The sequence below is a fragment of the Portunus trituberculatus genome, chromosome 33 (genome assembly GCF_017591435.1).
Source record: "Portunus trituberculatus isolate SZX2019 chromosome 33, ASM1759143v1, whole genome shotgun sequence".
Classification (NCBI taxonomy): domain Eukaryota; kingdom Metazoa; phylum Arthropoda; class Malacostraca; order Decapoda; family Portunidae; genus Portunus; species Portunus trituberculatus.
The window spans coordinates 3977477-3983476 of NC_059287.1; positions in this window are offsets into that span (position 1 = coordinate 3977477).

The following is a 6000-nucleotide window of genomic DNA, read 5'->3' on the forward strand; positions in this document are numbered from 1 at the left end:
ACCTAACCCAACCTAACCCAACCTAACCCAACCTAACCCAACCTAACCCAACCTAACCCAACCTAACCCAACCTAACCCAACCCAACCTAACCCAACCTAACCCAACCTAACCCAACCCAACCCAACCTAACCCAACCTAACCCAACCTAACCCAACCTAACCCAACCTAACCCAACCTAACCCAACCTAACCCAACCTAACCCAACCTAACCCAACCTAACCCAACCTAACTCAACCTAACCCAACCTAACCCAACCTAACCCAACCTAACCCAACTTAACCCAACCTAACCCAACCTAACCCAACCTAACCCAACCAACCCAACCCAACCTAACCCAACCTAACCCAACCTAACTCAACCCCCAACCTCAACTTAACCCACTTTAACCCAACCTAACCCAACCTAACCCAACCTAACTCAACTTAACCCAACGTAGCCCAACTTAACTCAATTTAACCCAACTTAACCCAACCTAACCCAACTTAACCCAACCTAACTCAACTTAACCCAATTTAACCCAACTAAACCCAACCTAACTCAACTTAACCCAACCTAACCCAACTTAATCCAACCTAACTCAACTTAACCTAATCTAACCCAACCTAACCCAACCTAACTCAACCTAACCCAACCTAACTCAACTTAACCCAACCTAACCTAACTCAACCCAGCCCAACCTAACTCAACCCAGTCCAATCAAACCTAACCTAACCTAACTCAACGTAACTTAGCTCAACCTAACCTAACCTAACCTAACGTAACCAAACCTAGCCACTACTACATTTTTTTCCTGAATAAAATTATTACTGTGACTTTTCTTTCATGGTACATTATTTTTTCCTATTAAAGATTGTTTCTGTCCGTTACTTTTTTTTCCTGATACAATCTCTCTAGGCACCGAGAGAGGTATATTTATTTAGTTTTCTTCTTCATCTTGCTGTTTTAAGAAGTGTCGTGTGATTGTCTGGTGTTTATGTACAGTCAGTTCCCTACTTGGTAAATCAGTTTTCCTATTTATATTTCTAACAAAAGGGACATCTGTCATTCTTCTTTCGGTAGCTATCAGTGGCTAGAATTGCCTGTGACATGAGTCTTAGGTCGCCTTCTTCTTCTCCCACTCCTCATCCCCTTCCCGTCCCTCTTTCCAACACCATGCATCTCATTCTTCCTTCACCCCTCTCTCTCTCTCTCTCTCTCTCTCTCTCTCTCTCTCTCTCTCTCTCTCAATATACATACAAATAGATTCGTAACTTCCTATGACGAAATCGAAAACTATAAGATGTTTTCGCTTTTGATTTCAGTTTTCGCCTGGCTGAGAGTTACGACAGCGATGAGTGTGTGTGTGTGTGTGTGTGTGGAGAGACAGAGAGGGGTGGTGGGGAGGCAGACAAACAGACAGACAGACAAATTGACGGGCAAACAAACAAATGAAGATAGAATAAGTAATTGAATGTTTATGAACCACTTTTCAATTACATTAACAAGATTACAAATCATCACAAATAGCAGGTAATGACACACACACACACACACACACACACACACACACACACACACACACACACTAAAGGGGAATCTGATAGAGACCTTTAAATGGTATAATGGACATAACAATGGTGACATAAGAGAAGCAAAATTTTCAGGTTCAATAATCAGAAGGATGAATAATGAGCTCAAGGTTGATAAAGTTAGGTTTAAAAAGGAGATAGGAATGCAATGGCTCTCAAACAGTCGTGGATGAATGGAATGAACTGCGATGAAGCTGCAATTATTGAGTTATTAGGGACCTTTAACCCCTTGAGTACCATGACACGTTTCCATATTCATTCTGCTAACTATTTGGTGACTTTATACAGCTTCAGAAACTTATGTTGGGGATTAGAATAGTGAAGACTGTGGCCATTAATCTTCTGATCTTCATAGACCCTTCCTTATATCAATAACATGGTCTAATCGTACACAAATATCAAGGTAAACAAGTATCCAGTACTGAAGGGGTTAAAAAGTTACATAATTATGTTGAATAAATAAATGATGGCAGATGGAAATGGATAGATAGATTTCATATAGGAACCATCACATGAAGACCTTAAGTTTTATTTGATTATCTATTCATTTTTTCATCTATCTATGTATTTATCTTTTTATCTATTTTTTTTTTTTTTTTGCAGTTTCCTTTGTTTTATTCGGTGTTAGGATGCTCGACTCGGTGGAATCAACACGGTAGCAGAGTCTGGATTCGTCATAGCCGCACCCATTCCTGCCTAACCTGCCTCACTGCTCTCTTGTGCCACACCCAGCCCTGCACGTGATCACCCACGCTGCTCCTCCCTCTCCATCTTCCCTCTCCCTAGAAAGTCCCACAGTGGTGTATGGCAGGCGGGAGTTTTCCTGTGATTTCATTTATTTAATTATTCACTTATTTATCTTCATTTAATAGGTAACCAAATCTGGAGAGTAATTTCAAGACTTCCAGGACAAATTTAAGAGTGACGCAATAATTCAAACCCTAAAGTATCTGTCGTCATAATTCTTATTTGCAAAATCAAATAGGTTTGCTCCCATAACAATGGTATCTCATTGCCAGTGGCAGAGGACGTGTCAAGCCATTCACCCGCCGTGCCTGGCAACGCACTGGGAAGTTGCCACCATTCTGAAACTACTGTTGTTTGTAGATCTCTTGGTTAATGGATAATAAAATGTTTCAAATGTTTCAAATGTTTTAAATGCTTCAGATGATTCCAGCTGTCGTGAGAACAAAGACATTGACACGTCAGCCTGATTACACTGGTTTCATGCAGCAGTAATAGAATTATCAGACTATTAGAACAAAAATATACACGTTTAACCGATTACAATAGTTTCACACTGCAAACTAGGAGAAAAATCACACCCTCACTCACAAAAAAGAAATAGATAAATGAATGAAAAAGCTCTCACGTCAATCTGATAACATCGATCTCACGCAGCGACGTAATGCGATTTTAGGTTATGGTAACGTTCGGTTAAGTAGAACAATGACAATGAAAGATATACGAGTATGTTCTATCATACGTATACCGCTATGCATGCTTATTCTCATCTGTTTTGGTATTTCACATAGTTATTAGTAGGTCGCTGACTGACCGTTGAAGGATCACAAAGCAAGTGTGAGCGAGTTTTCAAAGGATCGCGGACCAGCTGCTCCAAGCTCGAAATGCTGTAAAGAGTTTCTCACTAATCAAGTAATGAATGAATAATACTTTCAGTTTGTAAATGCAGAGTAACCGTGCAGTAATCATGTCTTGTAATCATGTTGCAATTTCTTGTAACAATCTCGTAGAGTAATACCGTATATTTTGTTTGACAGTTTATTAGCCCGTCTGTACACGGCATGCCTGATTACAGCGATCGAGTCAGATCTCAAGAGTTCTGCATAGGATGGCAGGACAATGACCTTCCTGCACCGCCACTGGCCTGCACTGACCTGCGCTCTCAGGAGGTATAGTAACTCATTGTGATAATCTCATCAAATAGTCTAATAGTATACTGTAATAGTAATGGCATGTAGTGGTGATATAATAATCAATATACAAAATAGTATAGTAATGGCATGGCAATCGTGCAGCAGTGCCGCATCTAAGGAGTCGCATCATACACCATCAGTAGATCAGGGCAAGGCAAGGAATGAGGCAGTGGTGGGTGTGTGGGCGTGATGGGCTGCGACCTGCGTCGCACACTTCCTGTTGCAGGCAGGGTGTTAGTGGCGGGGTGTGCACCAGGAAGGTGAGGCTCGAGGGTGTCTTGAAAGTTTGAGGTGTGGTGTGGACGTGGGGTTCCGCGCAGCCACTTCTCTAGCACCGTGGCTTGTCCACTCTCCTTGGCCTGCAGGGAAGGACTGGAGTCTTGGGGCTTTATATTCAGTGTATAATTCAGCAACAACATAGTATCATTAGTTTGGAAAGGTGATGCAAGTCCAACACAACAATGTCAGTGTGGCCTGCATGGTGAAGCCTGCCTGTTAGTGCGTGGATGTACATATTGGGCACACAATGGTGCCATTTCAACCCCTTCAGTACCATGACACGTTTTCATATTTATTCTACTTATTATTTAGTGATCTTATACAGCTTCTAAAACTTATGTGGGTATTGAAATAGTGAAGACTCTGGTCATTAATCTTCTAACCTCCATAGACGCTTCCTAATGTAAATAGAATCGTCTAGTCATACTCAAAACTCATGGTAAAAATACGTCCCAGTACTGAAGGGGTTAAGCACAAGGTAGAGTCACAAGCTTTGCGTTTCTTCAATTCACAGCCTCTTACTGTACTTAATATCACACTGCAGTGGTGCACGGCTTGCTGTCTTTTGCCGCTATTTCCACGGCTACTGCTCTTATGAACATGCTAACTGCAGGGGAGAGAGAGAGAGAGAGAGAGAGAGAGAGAGAGAGAGAGAGAGAGAGAGAGAGAGAGAGAGATTATAGACATTATGGCAAAGGTAACTGAACAACATAAACATCTATTGACTTCCAAGCATTTATTTTTCGAGCACAATCGTTGATCTTTCTTGCTCCAATTTTAAGTTTGTTTACGTCATGTTGGGTTACGTGCAAAAGTTTCTACCGTGCATCAAAAAAAGAATCAATACATACATTTGTGACTTATAGAAGAATAATGAAAGAAATTTTAGAAAGGAGGAAAAGATAAGTCTCACATGTGTACAGCGTGTAATCTCTATAAGAATGAACCGTGGACAAGGAAAAATCTTACCCATTGTATCAAATCACTGCGGTCACAGGACGCCGCCTCCCGTGCCACTTGTCACCCACCGCTGCCACTATCACCACCACCACCACTACCACCACCATCATCATCACCACCAATGCCACCATCAATAGTCTTCGATTAACCTCTTCAGTACTGGGACGTATTTCTACCATGAGTTTTGGGTATGATTAGACGATTTCACTTACATTAGGAAGGGTTTATGGTGGTCAGAAGATTAATGGCCAGTCTTCACTATTTAAATTCCCACAAGAGTTTCTGAAGCTGTATAAAATCATCAAATAGTGAGCAGAATGAATATGAGAACTCGTCATGATACCGAAGTGGTTAATGTAAAGCACTGAAAAAATAAATAGACATGCTTTTAAGAAATGTAAATATGCATTCAGTTTGATTGCTGAGTGATGGACTATAGTTATTAAGTAACTATTACCTCTCTTCTTATTTTTTTTTCATGAGTAATTGATAAAAACCTGATTAAGCTTTCGTGCGTCTCGTGAATCACAGGCATGTGGTGTTGTAGTAGAAGCAACTAATACTGCTGCTACTACTACCACTACTACTACTACTACTACTACTACTACTACTACTACTACTACTACTACTACTAATAATAATAATAATAATAATAATAATAATAATAATAATAATAATAATAATAATAATAATAATAATAATAATAATAATAATAATAATAATAATAATAATAATAATAATAATAATAATAATAATAATAGTATAACAGTAGTAGTAGCATCAACATCATCATCATCATCATCATCAGTAGTAGTAGTAGTAGTAGTACTACTACTACTACTACTACTACTACTACTACTACTACTACTACTATTTATGTAAGAGGAAAAATCTGGCCAAGGGCAACAAAAAAAAAAAAGATTAAACAAAAAGACCCACTTAGATACCACTCCCCGAGCAAATACGATTAGCCAAAAGGATGGGATAAACGTCTTGAAACTTCCCTCTTAAATGAGTTCAGGTCATAGTAAGATGAAAATACAAAAGTAGATAGGGAGTCCCAGAGTTTACCAGAGAAAGTTATGATTGAGAGTACTGGTTAACTCTTGCATATGTGACATGGACAAAATCGGGGTGAGAGGAAGAAGAGTCTTACGCAGCGAGGCGGCAGGAGGATGGGAGACATGCAGTTAGTAAGATCAGAGCAGTTAGTATGAAAACAGCTAGCGAGAGGTGCAACATTCAGGCGATAAG